Genomic DNA, 22881 nt, shown 5'->3' on the forward strand with positions numbered 1-22881 from the left:
GGTCTCATGGAGCATAGCCCCTTTTATCATGTCTGTTGGTTTCTTGGCTTCTCTGCTTGCTTTACAATCGCCGTTTTCCTTTTCGGTTGAGAACTCCACAAGAGTGCATGCGTTTTCCAGCTGTCTTCCCCAAGTACTTTGCTCTCTTGCCAGCAAACAAACGGAAAAAGGCAGCGTTTTCATTTTGTAAGAGCTTGCGTTTGTGTTGCACATGCCTATAAAGTGACTCGGTTGGCTAGGTTAGAGTTTTTTTTTTTTTTTTTGTTAATTTGTTTAGCTATGCTGCACAAAGTTCATTGATGAAGCCAGAAGGTCTCAGGCTAAACCTGTTGTCTTTGCCAGTGCTTGTAATACTTATTTGTTCACGTATGTGTTTGTGTGTTCAACTAGGTCTTCTCTGAGTAGACTTAAGAAGCACAGCGCTCCTCTAGCAAAAATATATGACTGACAATTTTGTTTTTTTAGAATAACATTTTCGTTGCACCACTATGGCTGCCATGACTAGCTTCTCTTTTTATTTTTGTGGCATATGCTTGCCAAAATATTAAAATACCATCGTATCAGCTTGTCAAGGCCATACATATTGGCTTTGCTAATGCTTATTTGTCTTCACCTGCATATGTAACCAGGCATTCCACTTAAGGCCACATTGACCATGTTTTCCCCATCCATGGAACGGCCAGCACTTCACTGCACATTGCTGGCTGAAAAGGCCTTTTAAAGAAAAGCACTGTGGTCTATGAAAAAAAGCCTAAACATTTGCACTTACTGGGCAGACCAGTAAAGAAAACATTCATCACTGTTATCACTTTTCGCACTATCAGGAAGCGGCCTATCCCTTTCTTCAGTGAAACATCACAAAGTGAAAAAAAAGAAATCCATGCTTAATACAAGAAATCTTATGTTTATAAAAAAAAGCCTAGCTTGGTGTATGTTATTTCACTTTCGCCAAGTGCTCACAACTTCGAGGGACATCCCTTTTTAGTGTAACATTGTGTACAATCAGTAGCCACTCATAAGTGACTTTCAGAATAACTAGGTAGTAAATTTAAAAGAAAACTATTTGATAGGCACTTTATCTCGAGAGTCCCTCTGACCTCAACCAGTGCCTTGTTTATCTTTTTCTAGCCATGCCCCGATAAACAACCAACTTCATTCATATTCCTTTAGAGATCCGTGTTGGAACGCCTATGTGTCTGATAATGCCAGACTCCGTTCTTTTGACTTCTATTTGCACGGTTAATCGGTTTCCTTTTCCGCTTTGTTCTGGTATGCCCCCGACAATCTGTTTCTACTCCTGTTGTAAACAACTGTGCAGAAAGATTGGGAACTGTGGCAGACAGCAAGGGCTCATGAAATACATCTGTTAGTCGGATTAATTAACTCCGTCTACTCTTTTTGCGTTTAAACTCGTCATAATCTTAAAGAACTACAATTTGATTAATAAATGCCTTATCCAGGACGCACACCATCAATTTGTGCCTTAGTGCTGACTCTCGGCTGGCTGGGTGAGTGGGTCGTGGGCCTCAAGTGTTGTAGAGAGTGTAGTGTATGTCAGCTTTGCACTGTGACATCCCATTGACCTAGGTACATTATTGTTCCTTATTGACAATATTGGGGGGAGGGTATGTACTCGGTAGCTAAATCTTTAGACTGGAGGTGTAATCTTGTGTCGGGATTACACAGTTTTATTTCATGTTTGCAATGTTATGAAAACTCTTGATTGTAACCATTGAAAAACGTGTAAAACAATAAAACACACCAATTCTGCAAACTAGATAACCTAACGTTGTCTCCGTGTTTTTGTTACATACACGAGCCACTTACCCTTCTTCACGGTTATATCATCGAACCCACTCCGTGGCACGATAGGTTGTAAAGTATTTTGTCCTTTTACTGTCTCCAATGTGCTAGGTCTCTCACTGTATATATAGCTAAGCTATTATCCACATATGGCACGGTGTGTAACTATGGGAGAAGGTGGTATAGCTTATATGTCAAGTGGATTGACTCTGTAGGAGACGGTAGTATAACTTAGAAGTATAATGACTATCAAAGTAAGTGGAAAAATAAATTTTTCTCGTTTTCTTAAAACCATGTTTGAATATTAAAATAACAGCTTCATCATAAAGGTTGCTTCAAGGAGCAGAGCCTGCACTGGAATCCACCCTCAATCGAAACAATACAGCATATTTTGGAAACCTTATCCAAACATCAATTGTCTACAGTCCAAAGTTCAGCTTTCTAGGGGGCCAATGATTAACTTCCTGAAACTACTTTTTGGAACTTCTCCATTCTGTTCATCCCACTTGATACAAAGTATCTTCAAGGCTTATTACATGTGGAGCCATTTGCTAAAGATAATTGGGGCATACCCTGGAACTCTCCCTGGGCAAAGCAGGGAGTACCCCAAAACAAATTCCTACTTTATTGGTTATCCAGTGCCTCCTTTGAGCTCAAGCGCAAAATGTTTGTGCTGCCGCCTTTAAAAATCATTCTACCTGTACATGTCTGGACCCTCTGAAGTCTTCATAAGAAATATGCAGGCAAACCAGTGTAGGTAGCAGGTGGTTGTGCTAGAATGCCTGCCTTCAGGATTATTCCCACCCAAGGCAAAACGTTCGGGGTTTGGTAATTGTACAGCTTTATCACCGGAGTGAATGCTTCCTCATTGAGGTGTGGTGATCAGCATATGCCTTGCCCCCACCCAAGCCCCTAAGGGATGTCTGGGGCACAAGCAACAGTTTTGAGCCAGTAGAAAGGACGAGTTTATGGTTTGGAGACCCCTAATCGGAGATCTTTGCTTATGACCTTCCCCAACTTTGTCAGTTGACCCTAAAAAAATCGCATGTATTTATGTTTTCATAACATGGCTTTAAAAAAAAAAAGAAATTGAGTAAAACACTGTAACTGATGCCCATAACCTTTTCACCAGTGGCAAACCCTCTCTCTTGACCTTTTAATTGCAGCCACTGTGCCCAAGATTGCCCTGTGGTTGTCCTAATTCCAGGCTTTCATTGTGTCTCCGACCTTCCCTCATGTTGGTCGTACCCTCACAATCTAGACGGATTTGCAGTGGCATCAAACGCTTTGGAAAAACCCCAGTAAATACACGGAATCAAGACTTGGTTTCAGCAGGAGAGGTGAAAACGGTGGCAATTTTCTTTAAAGTATATGACAGTCCGTATCGTGAGGTTAACCAGAAGATATCAGTGTGCTAATGATGTCTGGGCTGCAGAGGAAACAGCGCAATTCTAATCATAAACCTTCAAATTATTTAATGTAAAAAGGCACTCTTAATCTTTGATAGAATGTTTTTTCCAACATTTCAAAAAGGAACTTGACAACCTTCTGGGCCAGCAAAGCTCATGTGTTAGGTTGCTTGGCATTCGTGGTGTTGGATTATTAGGGTTCTTGTAGAGGAGACAAGTCTGATGTGTCCATAGCTTTGCAGTTTGTGCTAGTCTATCTTGCTAAACCTATGATGTATTAACTTGTTATTACTGCTGAGTTTTCGCTGTGGTCACTGTGGTCTGTTCACCTTTCTCAGTTTGTTAGTGCCTGGGCAGAGCTGGCAATCAAATTGTTGCAATGTTTTTTAGATTTCTCTTAGGCAGCCCATTCGCTGTCCCTGCAAGAATTTTGTTTTCATAGAGTGGGCCTACAGCCGCCCATAGCTTACCATTTGTTAGCTTCCGCAGCATACTTGGTTCCCGTTGCCATGGTATGTGTGGGTCATGCCCTGTTCTTGTGATTGACCCTCCCCTGGAGCATGGACCAACTACTTGTGTCCATCCACTCCTCCCCTTTTTGGAGCTACTTTTTTGCATTCTAGCACTCCATATGAGTGCCTGTGTTTTCAGTCCCTCTCCTGTATCTTCGTCCATGTCGTTTCTATTCCCTCCCAAACCACCCCCTTTCAGTGTTGCTTCTTTTCCCTCTCATCCCTACCGTGCACTTTACGCCACTGCACTCTACTCCACTCTACTCAACACCACTTCACTGTTCTCTGCTCCACTTTTCTCTGCAGTACTGTACTCTACTCTGCAGTACTGTACTCTGCACCCTTGTACTGCGTGCCACTCTACTTTGCGCCACTCAGCTCCACTCTATTCTGCACCACTGCACTCTACACCACTGCACTTTACTCTGCACCCCTCTACTCTGTGCAACTGCATTCTGTGCGAATCCACTCTACTCCACTCTAGTCCACTGTATGCCTTTTCACTCTGTTACTCCACTGTGTGCTACTATTATCTACACCACGCTACTCTGTGCCACTCTGCCATTCCTAACATTGCCACTCCACTATCTGCTGCTCTAAGCCATTCCTCTCTGCCACTTTACGCTACTATACGCCTTGCCACTTTATGCCAGTCCATCCCATCCCACTCTACCCTGCTTCGTCACTCTAACCTCTGTCACTTCATTGTGCGCCACTCCACTCTTCTGTATGCCACTATAAGCCACTCCAGTCTACCCCACTGAACTCCACTCCATGCCCCTTCACTCTACTTTATGCCCCTTCACTCTACTTTATGCCCCTTCTCTCTACATTGCTCCACTCTACTCTGCGCCGCGTCACTTTACTCTGCACCACACCACTTTACTCTGTGCCACGCCACTCTATGCCACTTCCCCCCACTCTAATCAACATGGCTGATGTAAAACCTATTGACTTTGCCAATACTTGTTTATTATGCAGGCATGAATAGTCCAACCCTGATTTGTTTATCTGAGTATTCATTTTGTTCTTAAATTGATGTAACGGTACTTCAGGTTCCTTTTTTGCATAACCAAGTATTTGAAAGAAGGATTAACTTTGCTTAACACTCAGGTAGCTTATAATGTAACTCTGGCATCATTGAGGTGGCATTTTAACAAAACTCTTAGCTGAGGGCAGTGTAAGGTGGTTTCCAGAATAGTGATGAAACTCAAAGGGATAAAATCCACTATCAGTACTTAAAACAGGGCTTTTTGTTAAATGTGGTGATATTCTGGGATGAATGGATCTTTTAGTTTCATTGCTGTCTTAATCATCCCTAGTAATCTTGTTTCCTGGAGCTGGTCTCATTTAATATTTTCCTAAATAATGCAGTTTTATTATTCCACTTAATCTATGTGTGCGCTCCTAACATATTTGATAGAACGTAAAGTAAATTACTACCTTAACCTGGCACAGTGAACTAAGATGGGCATGTAGTCGATAACCTAACTTTCTAGTCTTCCGCAAGACACCTCCTTTTCCATCTCCATCCTGCTGGGACTGCTCGTTCTATCAGTGGTCTCCAATATAGGTCCTAGAGTGCCAAATCCAAGTTTTCAGGATAACTATTGTCTATGTAGATGTGTTCCATTTAGATTTATCATGTGTTCATTTGCTTTAATGTGGTTATCCCGAAAAGAGGGCAGGGATCAGGCTCATTTGCTTAAAAGTCCTGATGAAGATCAATACTCAGTTCATCATGCAAGCCTTCAGCCAAAAGAAATGCCTCAAAACAGAACTGTTCAAACAATTATGCAACAGAAGTAGCAACTCTGGGTCAATGATGGGAGAATGTCTGAAAGTGGGATCTACCTTACTTCTGAATGGGCTGTAACGTCGTGTGTGTGTCTTTTAACTTTTTTTAAAAATTTTTTTTTTTACCGTTTTGCTATGTAACATACCTTTTGCTAGCGATGTTCATAGGGTAGACTTTAGGTACACCATTTTAAACCATTTGCTTTTTTTGATCAACCATTGGCTTGACACTTTGTAAATCTTGTTTCTGCCTAGACCAGTGGAGTAGTCATTGCTCACCAAATGCTATTGGATGTTTGGGTGAATCCTGTTGCCTCCACTGCAGTGCTTTCGTTGAACTGTTTGATGGACTACTTTGTACCTACAGCCCTTTCTGACCATTCCTGCAGCTTCCTACTCTGTGTCTCGCTCAGATGTGCTACTGCTGATAGCTTGAGCGCTTTAGAGACCGACCTATTGGTCTGGCCAATTTTGGTTTGTATGTGTAAGCTCTCTAAAGTAGTCATAAGGCAAACAGCAGAGTCCTACAAGCAGCTTGATAAAATAACTATATTCACCCAACATCCAAAGACTCTGCTGCTCTCACCTGAGAGTGCTTGTTTTTCTCAAGGAAATGGTGGTGCCATAAAAATGCATATGGTCTTGAGCCATGTCAGATTTTATAGACTTTCCACTTTGCGTGAGTTTAAAAAGTCTGTAAGTTAAGGGTTCAATGGAAAATGGGCTGTATTACAGCTGGCAAGCCATAATCCTTTTCAAAGTGTGGAATTTCTGTTTTTAACTGTGCATATTTTTTAGGTCCAACTATTAAATCTCTTGAAGTAAAAGCGTAATATTTTTTTTTTTTACTTACACCATTGTTTTTCCCCCAGACATAAGAAAAATATGCAGAATTTTGATATCGGTCTGGAATTAATGAAGTGGAAATACAGAGAGCTTTTTCTACAGCTGAGCAGTTGGGTCTTTCCACATGAGGTGAGCACATACTCAGTGAGTTAATGCAGAAGTCTCTTATGCCCTTTATATGTTGTAGAAGTCCCTCCAAATACCTGGGAGCACCTGTGTAACAGTCAACCATTTATTCAGTTTTTGAAGTGTTTCCTGTTTTTGCATTTTAAAATTATTTCCTAAGTACCTAATTTGGAACAAACATGGTTTGCTTGCTAACATTTTATGGCGAAAATGCAGTTGGATTTTACGGGTCTTAATACATGACAGTAAATTATGTCACACACCCTGTAACAAAATTGTGATACCAGAGGAAATACCACATTGGCTTAGAGCAGAGCTAGTAAACCCCCTTAAAAAGAGGACATCATCATTGGATTAGGTGAGAAGGCTAAACATGTAGAAATATATTAAGCACCCCATATAAATAGGGCAGTAGATGAAGACTCTTGGGTCCATCCAGTTGAGCCTTGTGTTGTCCAGTGATTAGTCATCAATTCTGTGGGCTCAATATTATTCCCGGTTTTTCCCAGTAGCAATCCTCCTCCATCTTCATGTCACCCAGAATGCCTATTACTAACCTTCTTATTAGTCTTCAAACGCTGAATAGTGTCTGTCTGTACCATTTTTCACTCAGAGTATGTCTATTTTTATATCCTTCTGACTGGAGGAGGCAAGAAAAACAAATTATTTTAGAAAGGAGACTATTAAAGAGAAATGAAGATGAAATCGGAAGAGTTGGAGAATAAGTGGGAAGAGATGAGAGGGAAGCAAAAGTAAGAGAAAAACAGAGAAAGGGAGGAAAAACACGAATGAGGGCGAGAAGGTGTAGGCACGAAAAAAGGAGATGAGATAGAAGGGAAAGGGTAAAAGGAGAAGACCGAAGTAAACACCAACGTGAAAGACAAACTACATAGTTAAGCGGAAGCAGAAGAAAGGTAGGATAAGTAAATCCGACTTTAGTTAGAGAACTGAGGCCTGGGATTAAGACAGAGGATGAAAACAGAAAATGGTGGGGTCGGGGAAATCAAGATGAGGAAAGAAGGGCCTAGGAGTGGATTGTGACAGCTAATTGAACAATCATTTTCAAGGCCAGTAGGTCTGGTTTGACTATTCTAACACATACAGTGTTAGCACATTAGAGCGCAACACATGAGAAGTCAGCAGGAGTGAGCAGAGAGGGCTGAGCTGGTGAAAAGTAGTACAGCTCACTACAAGCACACAAGTGAATGTGGAAGGATACACCCAAACAGCCAGTAGCATTAAGCAAATACTCTGCTGGGCTGAGCCAAACCATTATTGGCAAAATCTCGAGCCAGTGGCAGAAAGAGGCTATTTAAAAAAGGCAGTGGGATCCGCGGGATGCGGACACAGGACCAAATATCTTTAGGTCAGACAAGGACTCAGTGGTCTCAGACAGTGTTAGCACATTAGAGCGCAACACATGAGAAGTCAGCAGGAGTGAGCAGAGAGGGCAGAGCTGGTGAAAAGTAGTACAGCTCACTACAAGCACACAAGTGAATGTGGAAGGATACACCCAAACAGCCAGTAGCAGTAATCAAATACTCTGCTGGGCTGAGCCAAACCATTATTGGCAAAATCTCGAGCCAGTGGCAGAAAGAGGCTATTTAAAAAAGGCAGTGGGATCTGCGGGATGCGGACACAGGACCAAATATCTTTAGGTCAGACTAGGACTCAGTGGGCTCAGACAATACCCCAGAGGGCTCGCAATCCCTTCCCACTGTCACCCCGCAAACATCAAACTGTCTTGTATGATTCCATTATCCTTTTCAGTTAGACAACTGAACCCAGTGTTTAAAAATGTGCATTGTCTTACTGATTGGATGGGAGGGAGTGGGAACTTTTACTTTTCCATCTATGCATAATGTTGAACTGTTGAATGTTGCCAACTGCAAAATATAGTATGCGCTTCATGTTCCTTTGACGATGCCCCCTTTTTGGGTCACCAACACTGCTGGCCTTGCTAAGCGATCCGCACTATAACGTAACCCCACAGAGGGCTCCTGAGCTAAGTAGTTGGTCTTATACACAGCGCCACACCCCTTGCTTCTGATAAAGGATGTTAAATGCTGACAGTTTGGGCAATATGCCTGTTGCAAAGCGCTCTATTAGTTGTTTCTTAGCTGTTCATTATTATTTCTCCCCTTGGTGTGTTCCTCCCCTTTCAGCATGGCGATCAGTGAGTGTGCACCTGTCATACTCCAGTGTGGTAGCACAGTCGATAGAACAGGCTCACCTGCTCAAACACTATCCTACATGTGATGTCTTCCATGAGCGTCCACTTCCTCTTGCGTAGTGATCAAGGAATACATACAGCAAGAATGCGCCACACTTTATATTGACATGTACGGCATCAGAAGGTAAATATAGTGTTCTTCCAGGAAACCCACACCACGTCTGAGGAACTTAAACAGTTGTGCCGGCAATGGTGATGAACACTGCATGCAACAACATATTCTAACTATGCAAGGGAGGTGCTAGTATGGGTGAGACCTGGCCTCCCATTCCAGGAGATGAGTCCTGGTAGACAAGGGGGGAGGGGGGGGTTTATGGCAGTGTCACTATGTCCTGTTGGATGGCCGATCAGATCGTAGATCAGTGTTACTAGGAAGCATCTACACCCCCAATGTTGAGCAGAGCCCCTTCTAGGAGGAGCTTACATTTGTCATCACACACAAAACCCATCTGCCCTGGCTACTGGGTGGTGATTATATTTGTGTGTTGATATAACCCTAGATAGATCACATTGCCCCCTCCCCCCCAACACACACACCTAGCTCCCCTTCCAGCCAACGGACAGCCTGCCTCCGCACATGGAACACTGGTCCCTCACGGACGTATGGTGATCACTAAACCCCGCTACCAGACTCTACTCCTTTTATTCCATTCCGCACCGACTCTGCGTTCGCCTTGAAAGCTTCCTTTGCTTGGAGTCATCCCATGTATCCAACACTCCGGGTACCTCAAGCAATTGATTGTGGATCATGATGCTCCCATAGTTGATCACTCTGGATGATCCAGTATTCAGAGACGCACCGGGAACACATATCCAACAATACTTGAGTGACAATCACAACACAGCCACTACCCAAGCTTTGAATGGAACACATTCAAAATTGTAACCCCAGGTATCTGTATAAAAGATATAGTAGGTATGCGCAGAACCCTGGAGCGTGAGATTGGTGAGGCTGAGTGCCACCCCGCTGATCTATGCAGAACTCCAGACGCTGGTACTAGTGATACTTGAGGACACATAGAGACAAAGGAGTCATACGCATCATTACTCGAGTGCCTGCGGTGGTTTAACTTCACTGCACATGCCACAAAAGTCCATAAAGAGGGAGACAAGGCTGGGAGATTACTAGCATGGCTAGTAAGGCAGAATGAGGCTGTCTCTCCAATGACAGAGATTCAATCCCTCTCAAGGGAGATGCTTCGCAAGCAGGAGGCAATACTTTGGGAGTTCTCTACATGTTATGCGAATGTATATAGGTCTCCCAAGGCGGCGACCCAAACTATAGAGGAATACCCATCTGCCATCACAATCCCATATATCCCTGTGACTACCAGGGAAGCGTTGGATGCCTCTGTCACATAGCAAGAGGTCATGCAGGCAATCAAGAATATGACTTCCAACAAATCCCCCGCCTAGATAGACTTCCGTTAGAGTATTACTCTGTATTTGCAACTAAGCTGGTCCCACAGCTGAAAGATATTTGAGGGGGCCCTTCGATTGCAAATCCTTCTGACCTCCTTCAACGAGTTTCTAATGGTGTCAACCCTGAATCCTGATCGAGGTGCAACCCTACTTGGATCATCTCGGTCCATAAGCCGTACTAGGAGCTGATTACAAGATACTCCGTAAAATACTAGCAAGACTAAAATCTCGGGTCGTCCAATCACATACACAAAGAGCAGAAAGGCTTTTTCCCAGGCCGAAGCACCTCGCAGAATATCTGATGCATCTTTAACATCCAGGACCAACTGCAGAACACCTTCCCTCAGGCAGCCTGTATCATCTTGGATGTGGGAAGGCGTTCGATACCCTGCCATCGGATTAACTATTCCAGGTGCTAACCTCCATGGAAGTGGAGAGGTGATTACTCACCTGCACACACTGTTTTACAGGGACCCATCGTCTTGATAATGCTCAGGCCCTTTGTTCTCAAACCCTTTTCCGGTGAAGCGGGGTACTAAGCAGGGATGCCTGCTCTCCCCTTTGCTGTTCGCATTGGAACCTTTGGCGATCATTCTCAGAGAGGACATAAGAGGGACATCACTCTATCGACCGCGTGCAGCAATCTCACTTCACAGGGATGACTAGCTTCTATACCTCAAAGACGTGACACGGCCCCTTACTCCGATGCACACTATGCTCACAGCATTAGCAGAGGTCTCTGGCCTTTTAGTGAATTTAGTCAAAACCGCAGTTTACCCCTGAGACCTGGACATCTGCAACACGGCATCTCACTTGGAGAGAGACACCTTTGCATGGTGCCCAGAGGCGATCTGCTACTTAAGGGTTCACCTCTATCACACACAATCCGACTTCTATGAGGGAAATCTCTGCAGAGCCCTCGCTGTCATCCGCCTGCAGATGACCTTCTGGCAGTCTGTCCCGCTCGCCCCATTGGCAAAATCATCCTTATAAAAATGACTGTCCTACCCAGGTTAATATATTATTTGTGAACCTTCCACTTATTCCCCCTTACCCTTCTTCAGGGAATTGAATACATTACCGTGAACTTTAATCTTGGGTGCACATTAGCCCTTAAGATGTTGCAGCTCATGGTGGAAAGGAGTGGGCTGGAAGCTCCCTCCTTTGATGCCTACTTTTTGGCTGCACAGCTGCAGTTGTTGTCACACTGGGCATCAGGGAGTTACATGGAAGAGGCGAGCGACTCCGGCAGAAACCTCACACCGGCCATGCTACACAACTTGGTCTTCCTCAAAGTACTAAACGTCTCCCCCCTGGCTCATACAGATGCGATAGCATGGACATGCATGCTCCGCATACACTGACTTTCACAAAGTAAACCGTGCTATGCCCCCAACATCCCTTTGGTAGGCCTTCCCTGTTTCACAGGTTATTACACAACACAAATGCTGATGGGATGGACGTTGCGCTCTCTTCACACTCTGGGGGATTTATACACCCAAGACTGCATCATCCCCTTCTCTAAACCAACCACAGATTATGAGCTAACCGCCAGGGAATTTTTAACACATCTCAAACACTGTGGTGTACCGTAAACACTGAACCACCCCGTAACCAGTCGTGTACAATACTCACAATGGACTCTGGACCTCACCTTGGTACGTGCCTCTATAAGGCCATACACAACCTCACTGACACCCCTCTTGTTACCCTTTGGCAATGGTGGGAGGCAGACATAGGAAGGGTGCTGTGGGACAAGAAGTAGGAGATAGCATTATCACACCCAAAACGGGTTTCCCGGAACTCCTGCTTCAAGAATATTCTATTCTATATTTTACATAGAGCATATCCCATCCCGGCTCAATTAAACCATTATTATACCTAGGTACATATTACCTGCCCACGCTGGCTCCTCTTAGGAGCAGACTCCTGTCATATACTATGTTCCTGCCAATCTTTGCAACAGTAAGGGTCCTCGATACATGATACACTCCTTTCCTTTCCTTTGATGCCTCTCTCCGCCCCTCCACGTGATCAGAGGAAAAATGCAAAAGCATTTCTCCTCTGATCTGCGCTGGAAGCTGAACTTCCAGTGCGGAGGGCCAAGCCTCTGATGAGGTCAGCGCGCGAAGCTAGCGCTCCTCCCATGAGCCAGTCCAAGGACGTAACGGTTACGTCCTTGGCGCCACAGCCAAGGACGTAACAGTTACGTCCTTGGCTGTGCAGGGATTAAACAATATCCATAGAAATAGCTGATTTTAGTTAAGCCACAGTAGATTTTAAAATGAAGCTCAATTATCCTCTGGTATGGGTGCTTTTTCTGCCATCTTAATCCGCCTATGATAGACTGTGATTATAACACTTGCAATCAGTTCTCTTCTCATTATGAACATTTGACATATTCTTAGAGCTTGTACGGGAGAGATTCTGGAGTTCAGATTTGATGCATACCCTATAAGCAAGGCTACTGGAATTATGTGATTTGGTGGCCGCAGCAGTTTTCACATTACTATAGATTTGCAGCATTTGCCACATAATCCATCATCTGATGTATAATCTGCAAATTTTAAGAAAACTGGTAATCTGCTGATTTTAACAAAATAAAATTGTTTCTAGCTCAAACGGTTCAAAAGTTACGAAAAATGCAGCAACAGGTTGATGCGTAGTGGAAAGCCCTTTGCAGAACTGGACTGATCACCTTTCTGTAGCTTACTGCTATATTTGGGCATTAACCTGGTACTAATAAGGTACAGACAGTGTCCAGACAGTGTTACAAAGTTTAACAATGATGAAATAATGAAATAATGCTATTAGAAAAGGTGTTGCATAAATTGCGTTTTCTTGCCGTATAATGTACTGGGCCCTGCTGCATGATTCTGCCTTCTCCTGTTACATAATTCCACTGGCCCTGCCTACACACAAATAAAATAGTGAATCAAGCACCAGAACGTTCTTGTTCTTGAATGTAAACTTTTAGAACTTAAATTTAACGAGGGACAGAAAGGGAGAGAGACAAGATTGTGCCCCTCTTAAAACTGTTTACCCTTAAATGAAGAATCGTTTGGAAGCAGTTTGCTCAATGAGTTATGGCATAATGATAGTGGAGGTCATTTCATTACAGGAAAAATCATTTCGTGGACTTTCAGTTAAATTTGAACATTAGTGAATTGTGAACTTTCTCCAGTTTTCAGAAGTTGTCCAAAAGAGTTGAACATACCCCACAGTAAAAAAAATTCTAGCTGTTGCGCCAAGAATTTTTCAGTTCTAATAAGGACTCGGAGGCAAGGATTATGCTTCTCTTTCCATGCTTTTAATGTTTTGCAGCCAATCAGAAAACAAAACAAAACATCACTTCCTGTGACACAGTATCACATGACTACACTACCATAGAACCTAGCCCTATATAAGCCCCTTAGGGATATAACGCCTCATCTTTCTTTGCGAGACTCCAAGAACAGTAAAAAGTCTCAACAACAGTTTCCAACAGGAGAAAAAAAACTGCAAACCACACAGGACTACAACGTCCTATCGAAGAGCCAACCAGCGAAGGGACCAACGGACCGGTTCCCAGATGTAGATCTTGGATGACAGGAATGACATCAACTCAGAAGAATCAGGAGTTATTTGATTTTATTGCCTAGGAGTAAACAAACGAACGAGCCACAAACACTGGACTATACTCTTTGACATTACATATTATTTCAAAAGGGAGGGTAGGAAAAGGAACACAACATGAAATTAAGAAATATCAGTAATATGTGTGTTGCAATAATAGAGAAACACTTTTCAGAGGGAGGGATATTCCTCGCCTCCGTGTCCTTAATAGGATTGATAAATTGACGTGATAGCTAGAAGTGGTTTTATTCTATGTCAGGACCAGAGGCTCCTAATATGCTAGTTTAAAGCTGGTCTAGAACAATTGTTGCGATGTCTAAAATGGGCTTGTATTAAAAAGCCTTAAAGGTAGACTCAGACATCCAGTCAGCTGCTCTCAAAATTTCCTCTTTGAGAGATCCTAAAGAAAATGCCTCAGAAGCCATGGCGCCCCTCGCAGAGTGAGCCCCAAACCGAGTGGTGTCAATGCCTGCCTCACTCATAAGCCACCACATCCATCTAGCCACGGTAGCTGAAGATATTGGGCGGAAAGGCTTTAGTAAAGAAATTAATAACTGACTGCCCATGTCAAAGCGAAATTCGTCTGTACTTAACTCATCATCTTTTAACCATTGTACAACACACAACTGAGAATTATCCGTGAAACTAGGATAAAACACAGACCTAGTATTTAATTTGGTGCGGCGTGAAATAGTAAAGGACACTCCCTCAGGAGAAAAAACTCTATCTGACAGGTCTAAAGCCCATACATCAGAAACGCGTTAACATGATAACAAACACAACAGCATAGTAAGTTTAGCAGAGCACTGCTTCCTGGAAAGGTATTTATTGGCTGGCCAAGATTCTAAAAAACGTAATACAATATTAACATCCCAAAGGTTAGAATAGCACGGTTGAGGAGGAGTAGAAAAACAAATCCCTCGAAAGAGTTTACACACAATCAGAAGTTCGCCAGTAGGTTTCCCCTCGATAAGAACATGACCTGCTGAGATGGCCGATCTGTAATTAATAACAGATTTGTAGGCCATACCTGATAAGAAATTGAGTATGAAAGAACAATCAGCTGAGAATGGATCAACACATTGTTCACTGCACCAAGTACACCAGCGTTTCCAAGCAGATACGTAACGCTTGTGAGTGCTAGGGGCTCAGGATCTCACGATGAAATCATGAGATTCACGCAAAAGTCCTGGGGGAGACCATCGTTCCCTGAAATTCTCCACGCCACCAGATTCAGGGAGTGCGATTGTACTGGAGGATGTGGAAGACTCATCTGGTCTGGTAATAGGTTCCAACGATGCAGAAGTATAATTGAAGGATAGCAGGTCATCTCTAGAACTACTGGGAACCAGGCTTGAGCCCTCCAGAGGGGAGACACAAGTCCCAGCTCTGCTCTCTGATGACGAACCTGAGTCAGAACTCTAGATATCATCATGAACGGAGGAAAAGCGTTTCCCAGGAACTGAGACCAATTCTGCAGAAATGCATCAGTTGCCTGAGCCTCCAGATCCGGGCGCCAACTGAAAAACTGATCCAACTGCAGGTTGAGGCGAGATGCAAAGAGGTCTATTGTAAACGGGCCCCACAGATGGAGAGAATGAAATATTCTTGGGTGAAGTCTCCAATCGCTGAAGTTCCAAAGGTAATGAGTATGCCAATCGGCCACTGTATTGCTGTGACCCGGGAGATTCTCTGCTACTACCGAAATCTGTTCTTGAAGGCAAAAGTGACAAAAATCCTTGGCAATCGCCACTAGGAGGCGAGATCTTGTCCTGCCTAGCTTGTTGACATAACAGACTGCCGAAATGTTGTCCATCCGGAGAAGGATGCAACAATTTGAATTCTCTGTGAGGCTGCGAATAGCAAAGGTACCCGCCAAGAGTTCCTAGCAATTGATATGAAGGTCCGGCTCGCCCTCGAACAATGACCCCCAGTAACTATCGAACCGCAGCGTGCTCCCTAGCCCAGCGGCTGGCATCGGATTCGATCACGATCTCCGGAGACAAGCCAAAGATCGCTTTGCCGTTCCAAGCATCCATAGGATAGAGCCACCAATGGATCTTGGTTCTGGCCTCGAATGAGATAGGAACTAGGCAGAATAACTGAGGCCCGTTTGGAGATGGAAGATCTTCAGACGTTGAAGGGCCCGATAATGGAGGGGACCCAGAAGTATAGCGTGAATGGACAAGGAAAGGAGGCCCACCATCCGAGCTAGGCATCTCAAAGATACCATCTGTTTGGACAACAACGTTCTCAACTCGTTTACGTTGCAGACTTTCGAAGGAGGAAGGATCAACTGAGCTAGGACAGAGTCAGCGTGAAAGCCCAGAAACTCCAATCTCTGGGAAGGAACCAGGATGGACTTCTGACTGTTGATGATGAAACCCAATTCCTGAAGGAGAGGAATTGCCCACTCCAGATGGGTCATTAGATGAAGAGGGCATTGAGACATGATGATAAGGTCGTCGAGATATATGATCAGACAAACGCCTTTGGCCCGAAGGTGTTCTGCAACTGGACGCATCACTTTTGTGAAAGCCCAAGGCGCTGAAGACAGGCCGAAAGGAAGAGCCTTGTATTCATAAAAATGGCCCTGCCATAGGAACTGCAGAAATCTCCGATGAGGAGGAAAAATTGGAATGGTCTGGTAAGTATTTTTTTAAGTCTATGCGGACCATCCAATCTTTTTCTCTTAGGATCTCCCTTAGTAAGTGTATGCCCTCCATCTTGAAATGGCGGTAAATGATCCAGCCATTAAATCCTTTTAGATTTAGGACCAGTCGGGAAGCGCTGCTCTTCTTTTCTACCAGAAAAAACAGACTGAGAAAACCATGAGGATAGGAAGCCACTAAGGCCCCTTTGGCTAGAAGAGCTGTGACTGCCAATGAGATGAACTCCTGATCTGAACAGGGGAATCGTAAAATTCCAGTTTAAAACCCTGGATAGACTCCAGGACCCAGGGGTCCTGAGTGAGCTTACGCCAGTTGTGGACAAACAAAGATGTCCTGCCCCCCAGATTCACTTCTGAAAACAAAAAAAGTCTTACGTGCAGTATTGGGCTCTTGATAGGTGGTGTAGGATCCCTTAGATTTCCCTCTTCCGAATCGATTGCGACCTCCCCGGAACCGGGTTGTAGAAGGTGGAGGAGGCATCCTGATATCGCCCTCTGGGGGTGCTGGTAGGAACCTTGTGGGGAGCCTTGATAATTGCGGCCGAAGGCTCACCCTCTGTAGCATTCGGTCCTGGAAAAAAGTGGGCGAAGAAACTTTTTTATGGAACCCTGGGTCTTGTCAAGGTTGGCATAAGTGGAGGCGAAGTTCGAAAGTTCCTTGAGAAAAGGAAATCCCAAAAGTAGTCCCTGCGCCAAAGGCCCTGATTCAGATGAGCCCAAATCCGTCAATTTGGGATCCATCTTGTTTAAACTGGACTGCTGCCACTCAAAAGGGATGGAGCAGTTTGCGTTTCCCAGAAAGCTCAAGGCTCTGTGGGCCCAACCAACCAGCACTTCAGGGTTAACAGGGGTAGCCAGCTCCAAGATCCTAGTAAGAGGGCCTGAGACAACGTCGCCAGGCACGATCAATGCCCTTTTTAGGGTCTTTGGAGAATTTCTTAAGATAGGCTACCAGGGTGGGATCTTTCCCTGGAGGTCAGTAACCTTTGAGGGGAAAATCCGGTCTAGGACATTCAGATCTCAGCCGAGACCGGACATCTTTGTCGAAACAATGGGGAATGTGTGCCTGAACGTACTCGGCCACCTCCGAAGGCGAAGTCCAAGAGGAACATCTAGGGTGGACGATATCTTCCTGGTTCAAAAGTGAGTACTTTCAGAGGCTGAGAAGACGTTTGAGAGTGTTGATATTTGGCTTTTCGTGTATGAGGAGGCAAATCGGAGTTCTTATATGGGTTTTTAGAGGAAGATGAGGAATCTAAATCCTCCTTACTCTCATCTCTTAGATGAAGCGACTGAGGATGAGTAATTGTGCTCCTTAGTCAAGGATTGTACAAGTTGTTCAAAATCAGCTTGGTGAGGGTTTGCAACAGAACTTGAGCCGGCAGAGTCTTGCGAAAATGGCAGCTATCCTGGCTGCTAGAATGTGGGACCCAGCCCTGCTGCTCAGCAACCCCCAATAAGTGATGCTTCATCGTTGGATAGCTTGGGCTAAGGCCATGTTGACAGTGTGCCGAACACAAGCATCGAGGGCGTAGACAAGGTCTTGTTTAAATGACCTCACAGAGTCATCATAGAAGGTACCTTCCCCAGATTCTCCTTCATAACCAGCCATGTTGTAAAGTATCAGGTCACAAATGTGAGAATCTTTAAAATGGGCAGAGGATACTGCCAATAGGAACTTCAAATGGAGTGGGGAGGAAAGCTGACAATTTCAAGCAGGCAAATATGCTCAGGGAGGTCCCCAAGCCTGTAGTAAAGTGTGGAGGGAGGCATGCTTAAAATAGAGAAAATTCCACTAATAAAGTGGCATTTCAGCAAGGCAAAGCCTAATAATAATTATTACAGCCCAATAGCAACAGCCAGTCGGGCGTATGACTGGAGAGCTGTGTGAAAAACCTGCAGTAGATGAATACACACATCTCACTCGTGTTCAAAGCCCCAGAGGAATAAGCTGACTGAGTCAGAACCAAGCATGCATGCGCACGAAGCAGGCACTCCAAAAATGTAAGGAGGACAGCGCATTAAGGAAGACGCGCTCTCTTTGCTCCACTAATTATTAAAGGCGAGGGTTAAGGAGGAAAACGCTCACACCAAGGACGCGCGATAAGGCTCGCAGCGTCCGATCGCAACTGCACATATATGTGAAACTGAAATGAAACAGGAGCACTGTGCGGGCGAGCGCCTATGAAATTACAAAAGTGCTCGAACGTGACGCACGTCCTGCAGCAAATTAACACATTCAAATATAAAGATAAGAGACACTTAAATGGCTGCAAAGCAGCAAAGAAAGAGGAATTGGATCCTTAAGAGGTTTATATAGGGCTAGGCTCCATGGTAGTCATGTGACACTGTGTCACAAGAAGTGATGTTTTGTTTTGTTTTCTGATTGGCTGCTAAAATTTAAAGCATGGAAAGAGAAGCATATTTGGAGCCTCCAGTCCTAACATAGAATCGACTGTTCTACTGTCTTGGGACTTTAGCATTTCGCGCACATGAAGAACGCATTTACAACACAAAAGTGAGAGTGTGTGTAGTTTAGCCAGGAGTAAACTGAGAAAAATGGTTTATCTAATTCTTGCAAAAACAAGTCTTTACTGAAAGAGGGCTGACCTTTCTGGATGTAGTCCATATGCTTTCACTTCATGTGCAGCTTCAAGGTTGTGTGTATGATTCTACACATGGAGTGGGTAAGGTAAACGTTATACTCATTCACAACCCAATAATATGAAAATCGAACAGATGAGTATTATTGACTTGAAACTATTACTCTACATTTAATCTTGATGTTCCGTAAAATTCCGATGATCTCAAAAGTGGAATGACATTTGTTTGTGTTAATTAATGAACCACGTGTTTTAAGGGCATTTCTGTGTTGTTGACATGAATACAGTTTGGTTGGTTTGTCTTGGCTTATGACATGGTGTTTGTGAGGAGACTTAAGAGGGGCCAGGAGAGGTGGTAAATGTGCAAGAGTTCAACAGGTGTGTTTTGTGCACGGACAAATGTGGTGGTGTCATTTAAAACAAGCTTTTTCAATGCAATAGGTCTCGCATTTTTTTTGAGTTAGAGCTATTGGCATTGTCAAATCAGAACTAGCCTTTTCTTGCCGCATAAATTGGTCAACCCGGGCTCATAATTTCATCTTTTCCTGCCATGTTTTGGTGTACACTGGCGGCAACTGACAACAGAAATCTGAACAGAAATTGGAAAATAAGGCTCGAAACGTATTTTCTTTTTATTTTTACAGAATGAAAAGTCTTGCAAGCATTCTTGCCTCCCATTTCAAGGTGCAGAGCATCCTGAGAAAATGTATGGCCCCAATAAAGGAGATAAGCAGTGCCCTGTGCCCCCAATGTTGTGCCTGTGGCAGTGGGGGCCCTGTAAAGAGGAACAAGATGTGATGGGAGGCTGAGAGGCTTTGCAAGTTTTTCATTATTGCTTCTAGGTTAAGCTACATTCTACCAGAAAGGGCATATTGTGGCTTTTGTGAGCAGTGAGCTAAACGACCCGGTGTTTCTTTTGTAAAAATAAGCTTATTTTAGGAGCCAGAGGTAAATGAGGACAGCACTGAAATAAAGCCAAAACAAATGTCAGTGACATGCGAGGAGATGGAAGGAACAGAATTCTGCAATAAAACACAGGCAGCTATCAGCCTCAAACACCCACAGTGAAAGGGGAGCACCAAAGAAATGACAAAAATAGTCCGTCACGGCAGCAGATAAAGAAACCAAAGTGGAATAATACAGTAGTTGGTCACTGCTCTGAAACAGAAAAAGGAGGGAGAAAAGGGGAGAATTGACCACTAGTGAGCAAGAATTTTTAAAGTACACTGCAACCAACAAATGTAATCGCTTTAAGCCATAAGAAGTATTCTAAAAGTATACATGTGGTCGAACATTTGAGCTCGACCTAATGACATCGCTGTACACATTCACTTAACTATGAACCAAGTGCAAAAACAATTAGTGTCTACGTAATGACTGTGTGCTGCAGCAGAAAGACCAGATTGACATGGCAGGCTTTATCAGCCAACGGTTTTAGTAAGTCAGGATTGCCCTATAAACCAATAATTTTGAAAAAAGCAATATCTTGTGCGATAAGGTTGAAATAAATGACCCTGCTGTGGTCTCGGTTTATGTGTGTCTGCCGTTCTAGGAATTGGCTTTGTTTGAACAAACTCATTTGTATACAGACAAAGTTAGGCTGAGCGTAGGAAACAGGACAGCCTAAATACATCTTCAATTGCATTGGCTAAAAGTGAAACTGGGGCCATTTTGCACGATTAGTTTAATTGCAGTTTGCATATCTCTGATATTTCGCCATGCATACATCACTTGTGTTTTTTTTATTTATTTTGCTTCCAAGATTCTATTTTTTCCAATGTAGATTTGTTCAAGTGTGTTTTTATCATGAAAAAATCAGGGAAGATTAATTTTGAATTGTTCACTTCTCTCCTGTTTTATTGTTATAATTCTTCTGCCTTTATGAAGTGCATTCCTTTTCTCCACCATTTAGCTCAAAAAACATATTTTAATTATTGACATTTATCGTAAAGAGACTTAAATATGATTGTAGCTGTTAAAAAATACAATTTATCAAAAATGCATCATCCACACCCCATCACTTACAACACGGTGTATGAACGTGTGCATCTGAGATTGCAGATACAACTAATAGGTGTGGCTTTGTATTTACACTGAAAAGTGTTGCTGGTTTAGAAAGAAGTTTTGTGTGGGTATGATTATCATTCTAAAAAGATAGTGTTAGAATGTAATGCTTACACTCAACTTTTAGCAGGTGGGATGAATCGGTCGCTCCAAGTATGACACCTCCATATACCTCTTCCAAATTCGGAATAAGCCAATATTAACATTTCTTTTTGCTGTTTTCTTTCTACCTGCGATGGTTTACAAAATGGCCGACAGGCTGACAAACCACAAGCCGTTCCCCAGTGGAATACCATTTAACTGTGACCAGGGTTTCACTTGTTTTCCTAATAACATCCACAGAGAAATTAATGGGAAATTATTTTTCTTTTTGGGCCGCTTGGATGGTTATCTAGGAGTATTTAAACTATGGTGTATTTCCGATAGGAATTTCATTTGTTGTGCCTCTGTGGGTCTGAATAATCTTCTATTTTTCTCTGCCGGCAGTCCAGCCATATCACACATCTTGTTCCCATGTATTATTCAGGCTAAATAAGTATAGACCTATGTGTAATGAGTGTATGGTCTGTTTTCCATTGTTGGAAACCCATGTCACCTGTGTCTCTGAGGCAGGGGACATTACCTGACAACTACATGTACAGGCAGATCAAGAATATAAAATCTACTTATCTGAGTGTTGAAGATTATATTTTTGTTTAGAATAGTTTTATACAGTTAAGCATTCTTTTTTCAGCAATTCACTTACTAATGTGCATGGATACAGTGCTGCCATAATCAGGGGATGGTCTCTCTGTACATAGTTCGTTGAGAACAAGGCGGAGTAGTTCTGTATGAGCAGACTCTAAATATAGTTTTAGTCGCAACCATTTTACTATGCAGAGTTGGCAACACATGTGGTTTACTTTCATGGGTCACGTTGTAGAATGCAGGGTCTGGTGCATAGATTTGCAGTCATACAATTTATTTTTGGCTGTTATTAGATCAGTTGTAGCTCTTGATAAAGCCTTTTTGTAGGATGGATTTGTAGTCTGTGCGGAGAATGGTTTCCTTCTTTAGATGAGCTGAAGGTGGGCGACGAGTGCACTGAGGTATGTATTTTCACTAATTCTGATTGGGTCCTGGCTATAAGTAGGAACAAAGTGAAAAGACATCTGAAGAAGATTTTTTAGATAAACTAGTTTTTAGTGATAAAGGGACAAGACATCTACCAGGCACATTAACCCAGCCAGAGGAATTGTGGTGGCATGAGATTGCACAGATTACTTTTGTCCTACCACTTCTCATTTTTTTTTGGTGCTGCTTTTTCTTTTTCCGAAAGAACTCTGAGAGTGTATGTGCTTTCCAGCTATCTCCCTTGTATACTATTGTAACCTTTGTATTTGTCTTTTTCTCCCACTCTGACTTACTGTACTTGCTTTTTTCCTGCCCACCTTCCCTTGCCCTTCTTGTTTTCCCACCACCGCCTAGTCCATTTGCTTTCTTGTCCCTCTTGCCCACCTTCTGTTGTCCCCTCCTGTCCACCTTCTGTTGTCCCCTCCTGTCCACCTTCTGTTGTCCCCTCCTGTCCACCATCTGTTGTCCTCTCCTGTCCACCATCTGTTCTCCCTGTCCCTTGTACCCTCCGCACACTGCTGCCCCTCCAACCCCACCACTGCCGTCCACCCACTGCTGCCCCTCCCTCCCGCCCCCCCACTGCTGCCCCTCCCTCCCGCCCCCCCACTGCTGCCCCTCCCTCCCACCCCCCCACTGCTGCCCCTCCCTCCCACCCCCCCACTGCTGC

General features: G+C 43.7%; 1 protein-coding gene across 7 annotated transcripts in view; it reads left to right on the top strand.

Annotated features, from left to right (window-relative positions):
* BMPR1A (bone morphogenetic protein receptor type 1A) overlaps positions 1-22881 on the top strand; it is a 435163-nt gene that overhangs the window by 107861 nt on the left and 304421 nt on the right. For 4 of the 7 annotated variants that reach the window (XM_069240617.1, XM_069240609.1, XM_069240610.1 and 1 more), the window contains exon 2: positions 6394-6496. The exons of the other annotated variants lie outside the window; for them this stretch is intronic. The gene's annotated coding sequence lies outside the window, so the exon portion shown is untranslated. The remainder of the gene's footprint in view (positions 1-6393; positions 6497-22881) is intronic. 7 annotated transcript variants of the gene reach the window in all.

This window comes from Pleurodeles waltl, chromosome 6 (genome assembly GCF_031143425.1).
Source record: "Pleurodeles waltl isolate 20211129_DDA chromosome 6, aPleWal1.hap1.20221129, whole genome shotgun sequence".
NCBI lineage: Eukaryota > Metazoa > Chordata > Amphibia > Caudata > Salamandridae > Pleurodeles > Pleurodeles waltl.